Source organism: Talpa occidentalis, unplaced genomic scaffold, assembly GCF_014898055.3.
Source record: "Talpa occidentalis isolate TD23 unplaced genomic scaffold, MPIMG_talOcc4v2.1 talOcc4.15, whole genome shotgun sequence".
Classification (NCBI taxonomy): domain Eukaryota; kingdom Metazoa; phylum Chordata; class Mammalia; order Eulipotyphla; family Talpidae; genus Talpa; species Talpa occidentalis.
The window spans coordinates 56,957,573-56,964,940 of NW_023601543.1; the positions used below are offsets into that span (position 1 = coordinate 56,957,573).

The 7,368-nt window shown below is 42.4% G+C and overlaps 1 pseudogene; it reads left to right on the plus strand.

The window, feature by feature from the left end:
• Positions 1–3,866: 3,866 nt before the first annotated feature.
• Positions 3,867–6,002, plus strand: LOC119245671 (transcription elongation factor A N-terminal and central domain-containing protein 2-like; annotated as a pseudogene).
• Positions 6,003–7,368: the final 1,366 nt, after the last annotated feature.

Consider the following 7,368-nt stretch of genomic DNA (forward strand, 5'->3'; position numbering starts at 1 on the left):
GGGGGTCTGGGGTGCACCTCTCCCTGCCCTGTAACACATCCACTAATTCAACCAACCACTGGTCGAAACTTTGTACTATGTAGTTAGACTTATGACCAATAATGCCTTTGTCTGTACTGACTATGTGCAGATGTTATTTTGACACTATTCTCTAAACAATTCAAGAACTGCAGTTGACATTTGAACAGGGGTGGGGGGCCCGGACGCCACAAAAATCCACATATAATTTCTGATTCCCCCAAAATTTAACTACTACTAATAGCCTGTTGTTGGCCTTCCCAATACTTCAGTTAATACATATTTTGTATGCTATGCATATTATATACTGTATTCTTACCATAAAATAAGCTAGGATAAAGAAAATGTTACTAAGTCATAAATGGATCATGATAAAGTTCTTCATCCTTCATCTTCCATGTCCTTATGTTGAGTAGGTTGAGGAGGAAGAGAAAGAGGAAAGGAAAAAAATCCACCTATAATTGGACCTGCACAATTCAAACCTATGTTGTTTAAGGTTCAACTGTGTTTGCAAAACACATTATAGTATGAGTATAATATAATGTGCAAAACACATTATATTACACATTATATTATTTTTTTTTCCCCCCAAGGGACCTTTATATGATTTTTTTTTTTTTTATAAATTTTATTGTTATATTCCCCATACAATTGCAGCCCCCCATTCTGACCCCAATCCCTCCCCTCCCGCCCCCGCCCCCCTAAAAGTGTCTCTGGTTCATAGTTTTTTGTTGATTTTGATTTTCATTTTCTTATAGTTATTCATTTTCCTGGTCCCTTATTTAAGTTTTCTAGATTCCTGCTATGAGTGAGACCATCCGGTATTTTTCTTTTTCTTTTTGGCTTATTTCGCTGAGCATGATCCCTTCCAGCGCCATCCATGTTGCTGCAAATTGCATGTGTTTATCTTTTTTGAATGCTGAGTAATATTCCATGGTATATATGTACCACATCTTCTTGATCCAGTCATCTATTTTTGGGCATTTGGGTTGTTTCCAAAGCTTAGCTATTGTAAACAGCGCTGCTATAAACATAGGGGTGCAGGTGTTCTTTGGAATTGATGTTTCTGTGTCCTTTGGGTAAATACCTAGGAGTGGAATTGCTGGATCATATGGAAGCTCTATGTTTAGTAGGTCCAGAAATCTCCACACAGCTCTCCACAGTGGTTGGACCAGTTTGCACTCCCACCAACAGTGCAGAAGAGTTCCTTTTTCTCCACACCCTCGCCAGCATTTGTTGTTGCTAGTTTTTTTAATATGTGCCATTCTCACTGGTGTAAGATGGTATCTCATGGTAGTTTTGATTTGCATTTCCCTGATGGCAAGTGATGTTGAACATTTTTTCATATGCCTGTTGGCCATTTGCATTTCCTCTTCAGAGAAGTTTCTTTTTAGCTCTTCTGCCCATTTTTTGACTGGATTATTTTCTTTGTTGTTGCTGAGTCTCATCAGCTCTTTGCAGATTTTTGTGATCAGTCCTTTATCATTAGTGTTGGATGCAAAAATGTTCTCCCAGTTGGTGGGGTTTCTCTTTGTTTTTGTTATTGTCTCTTTTGCTGTGCAGAAGCTCTTTAATTTGATGTAGTCCCAGCTGTTTATCTTTGCCTTCACTATCACTGCTTTGGGTGATGTGTCTGTAAAGATGTCTTTGATGTGCAGATCACGTAGTGTTTCGCCTATATTTCCTTCTATATATTTTATGGTTTCAGGTCTTATGTCTAGTTCTTTAATCCATTTTGAGTTGATTTTTGTATTACACATTATATTATAAGTAATCTAGTATGCAAGTAAGCAAACACTATGTTACTTTATATAAGGGATTTGAGCATCTTCAGATTTTGGTATCCATATAGGTCCTGGAACCATTCTCCCATGGATACTGAGAGACAGGTGTACCTACCTGAAACAGAATTAATTTATGTAAAGCACATTGTAGCCCGACATAGTACAATAAGAAATCTCAATGTAAGTTTCTAATATCAATGCAGTCAATAAATGTTTTATTTCAATTTTACATATATGTATATACACTGCAAAGCATAATTACGCACCAAACATCAACGTAACCACCACTCATTAAAAAGACAAACCTATAGTACTAAAAACAGCAGGGTGTTGTAATAAACACAGACACAGATCACTGGAACAAAAGTGAGAACCAGAAAGCAACCCACACATACATGGGCAACTAATTTATGACAAAGGAATCAAGAATATAGAATGGGAAAGGAAAGTCTCTTCAATAAGTCATGTTGGGGGGGGGCTCCCTGGTGGTGTAAGGGGTTAAGTACTGTACTATGAGGTGATCCACAGCCTCTGCAGCAGAGTTCGACCCCTGGCCAGCTAGGGAGCAACCCACATGGTGCAGCAGATCTCTCCTGACTCACCCGCTGCTCCCCTCAGCGGTGTATTTCAGTCGGTCTGCCTGTTCTGTTCCCCACTCTGTCTCTGGTGAATCCTCTCTCTCTCTCTCACACACACACACACACACCCCGCAACTCTGGCCCGTACTCCAGCTCATGTATGCATAAAGAAATCTTTTTAAAAATGTTTTAAAAAATAAGTCACGTTGGGGAAACCGCACAGGCAAAAATGAAACTAGACCTTTCTCTCACATCATACACAAAAATTAATTCAAGGTGGATTGAAAACTTAATGTAAGACCTGAAACCATAAAATACATAGAAGAAAACATAGACAGTAAGCTCCTCAACATTGGCTTTAGTGATGTCTGTGGGTTTAATTCCAATGGCAGATAAAAAGCAAAGTAAACAAATGGGATTATGTAAAACTAAAAATGTTCTGTACTGCAAGAGAAACCATCATCAAAATGAAAAGGCAACCAGTAGAGAAAAGATAATTGCAAATGATACATTTACATGGGTTTAATAGTCAAAAAATATAGAAACACAACTCAACAAAAAGCAAACAACCTGATTAGAAAATTGGTAGAGGATCTGAATAGACTTTTCTGCAAAAAAGCCTTACAGATGGCCAGCAGGCACATGAAAAGATGTTCATCATCACTTACTATTAGTATCAAGGTATCATTACTAATGTTAAAAATTAAACCCCCATCCCTTACCCAGCAAGCAAGTTTGGGAGGCTTGGATGGATAAAGGGAGTGGATGGGACTGCCATGGCAACTTGGCCAATAAGCTGATTCCAGTCATTAGTCAGGACACACCCAATACCAGTCACCCTAACTAATAAATGATGTTTGGAGTATAAATAGAACCTTGGGACCCTCTTCCTATGAGCAGCAGACCTCTCCTGTCTTGCCCACTGTTTCTCTTAGCAGTGTATTTCAACGAATCCACTTTTTCTGCTGCCCACTTTGTCTCTGGTGAATTCTTACACACACACAGAGCATGGGTGGATCTTGAGGGTACTATGCTAAATGAAATAAGTCGAACAGAGAAAGGAAAATACAGTATATATAAAGAAATACAATATAAAGAAACAATGCAAACAAACAAAAAATACAGACAACGGATACAAACAACAGAGTGGTGATTACCACAGGGGAAGGGGATGGAGTAAAATGGGTAAAATGGGTAAATTGCATAGAGATACATGGAAACTAGACTTTTGGTGGTGATCATGAAACCAAGGCTCAATGGTTAAATTGGCCTCAGATGCTAAGGGAGAGGGGGGGAGAGAGAGAAAGTGAGAGAGCATGCGCTTATCTATACAGTCCTCTGAGACTTGCTTTTACAGACTCAGTAGAGCCTGCCTGGAGGCTTGTCTACTAACCTTGAGTTGAGCTCCAAGGCCAACTAGAGCCTCACTAGAGGGGGCCTAACTAGAGGTGAGGGGCCACCAACTGAAATGCAAAACTCTAGTTATATGGAGAAAAACCTCTTCAACGTCTTCATGTATGAACCACCCTGTAAGTAGCCAATGGACTTCAGCCAGGTTCTCTTATCTTTGCCCCAACCTGTAACAGGGTAATCCCCATAAAAAGAAGAGGCTCCAGGTTCCCTGCCCCACCCAAGGAAGGGTGGAGCTGACCAGCAGGAGAGTTAGAAAAGGACTGCGAAAAGCATTTTAGCAAGAAAAGAGAAAGGGGAAAGAGAAAGGAGACTTGGAGAAGGCACGTGGAACAGAGAGACATGTGAGGAAGCCTCGCTTGCTTCTTGGCCTTGGACTTGTAGCAGGGACTTGGGAGCTAGGGAAGAAGACACTTGACAGATGTGGGTGAGAGACCTGTGGGGCGGCTGACAGTGGCAGCCTGTATCTTGACTTGTATTTTGATTTTGCTCCTTTCTTTCCAGACTTGCCTGACCCCTCCTGCCCCTTTCCTATGGCCCCCACCAGAAGGCGCCTTAGACTTATGGCAGGCTTTCAGGCCTCCATGATCCTGCTTTGACCCAACCCTGTTTGGCTGGGTATTTACCCACGAGAGGATAAGTAACTTTGGGTGCTTTATTTTAACTATATTTTTTTTCTCTTCTCTCTATTGCACACTAATTGTATTATTAAATAAAGTTATTTTCTATTGAAGTTCTTATGCACTAGAATACACTTTGTCTTTATGCAGCAGATGGCAGAAACTATTTAGAGCTTGGAGGTTTGGGGATCCTGGGGTGTTCCTCATTCTGTCCGCTAATAAGCCCACTTTTCAGTTGGTAAAATTTAGCTCCTTTGTTCTCAACCCTGTTCCCCAAAACCTATGTAATCCAATTTCCTTTCTTAATGAGGGAGGTAGATTTGAGTTTATGTCCTACCTCCTTGCCAATCAATTAGTAATAAAGCTTCTTTCACGTCTCAAAAGGCCTGGTGTCATAATCTGGTCTAGGCACGTCAGGTAGAGAGCCCATTTGCTCCATAACAATCACAATGCAGTGTATACAAATGTCAATTCCAATGCTGTACACCTGAAACTTATATCATGTAGAAACCAAAGTCACCTCAATAAAATTTTAATTTTTTAAAAACCCACTTTGGAAGCATATTCTGCCTCTTCCCAGAAACTACTGCCCTCGAAGGAAATGTCTGACTAATTCCCAAGTCAGAAGTCCAGGCTTGGAGGGCCTCCGGGGAGATACTCTGGAGTGCGCAGCTGCTGCCAGGGCTGCTTTCACAAGCTTGCTGCAAGCACTGTGAACATAACTGGAATCTCCAAGCCATGGATAAGTGGCCATTCCAGTGCCTGGAATCCAGAATAGTCCTCAGAAAATCCCGGAGGGAAGATTTACAAGCAGACCACGAATGAATCTCTGAAGAAAGTTGTGGTTGTAGAAGACATAAAGAGATGGAATCTAGCTGAAGTCTAATGATAATGAAAAAAGAAACTACCCTCCAGGGAAGTCTTAAAATCAACAAGAACAGGTCATATCGTGAACAAGATGTGTCAACATTCAGATTCAGGGGTGGCTTGTCTTGCCAAAGAAATTTACACTGAGTGGAGAGCTTTTGCTGAAAAACCATTGGAGAGACCTTTTTTTTTTTTTTTTTAAAGGTTTATTTATTCACACAAGAGCTGGGGTACAGGACAGAGATGCGGGGAGTGAGAGGATTCACCAGAGACAGAGCAGGGAACAGAACAGGCAGACTGACTGAAATACACTGCTGAGGGGAGCAGCGGGTGAGACAGGAGAGGTCTGTTGTGCCATGTGGGTTGCTCCCTGGCTGGCCAGGGATCGAACTCGTGCTGCAGAGGCTGTGGACTGCTTCATAGTGCGGTGCTTAACCCTTGTGCCACCAGGGAGGCCCCCTAGAGAGACCTTTTGTGGAAGTCCGAAGAGATCCCTACACTGAGACATTTAAGAAGAACTCCCAGATATTACTTCCAGAAGCCTTGGAATTAGAGATGAATCAGTTACTGGTTGAAAATGGTGAGCAGGAAAGATTTTGTCTCATTAATGGATTGTGCCAGACCGCTGTGAGGACCATGGTCTTGCATTACAGCACAGAGCTGAAACCCTGGCTCAGGTGAAGATGGGCTCCCTGCTATACCAGGTACAGACCCATAAAAAGTGACATTAAGATGGTTGCAAACTGGGGCTGGATAGAAAGGAAACTTGGCCTCTCTTTGCCATTCAAAAACTCTTCTGAGTTTGGGTGATGGCTGATGCTGGCTGTGCTAAATTTTTTAATGGTGCCACTTCCTCCGACAGAAGATACAGTGCCTAGGGAGGCAAACAGGTCTGCTGGAAAGGTTTTACTAGCGCACTGGTGCTGCCTGGTAAGATGCGCACTGCCCGTCACTAGGAAAAGCAGTATGATTGCCATCACCTGACACAGAGAAAGGGTGATGAATTTCACTGGGAGTACGCCAAGGACACCTCTAAACTTTCCCAGGTGTGTCAGGCAGATGAAGTTACAACTTCATTTCATCACTCTGCAGGTTACTGAAACTCATGTACCACCACAGCTCACTCAGTTTCCATCCCCCCAAGTTTAGATCACTCTTGTGCCTCTCAGAACTCCCAAATCTGTTCTCTTTGCTCTACTGAGGAGGCAAGGCTGCTAGAATCAGCCGCTACCCCTTCTTCCCAAAACTCACATACCTGAACGTCTGTATTGGTCTCCAGGGTCCCAATACTGGGGCTTCTCATGAAGAACTGTCGTGAAGTATCCCATGCCTTGGGGTTTATTTGAATAGGTTGGCTCTTTAGGTTTAGAGTCCCACATGGCGCGCAGACCTCTCCTGCCGCCCGCTGCTCCCCTCAGCAGTGTACTTCGGTCCTTCTGCCTGCTCTGCTCCCCGCTCTGGCTCTGGTGAATTCTCTCACCCTCCTGCACTTCTGACTGTACCCAGTGCATGTATAAATAAATAAATAAATGCTAAAAAAAATAGAGTTCTGAAGAAGATACACAATGAAACTTCTCTTGAAATAAATTACTGTAGCAGAAAATAAATACAGATATATCTGTTTAAAATGAAATGCCTGTATATGGGCCTGCTTAACTGTTATGTAAATATTTGCGCTTTTTAAAAAAGATTTATTTATTTATGCATACAAGAGCTGGGGTACAGGCCAGAGGTATGGAGGTGAGAGGATTAATCAGAGACAGAGTGGGGAACAGAACAGGCAGACTGACCGAAGTACACTGCTGAGGGGAGCTGCAGGCAAGTCAGGAGAGGTCTGCTGCGCCATGTGGGTTGCTCCCTGGCCGGCCCAGGGATCAAATTTGTGCTGCAGAGGCTGCAGACAGCTTCATAGGTTGCGTCTTAACCACTTGTGCCACCAGGGAGGCCCAATATTTGCGCTTTTAAAAAAACATTTATTTTTATTTATTTACACATACAAGAGCTGGGGTATAGGCCAGAGGTGTGGGGGATGAGAGGATTCACCAGAGACAGAGTGGGGAGCAGAATAGGCAGATCTACTGAAATACACTG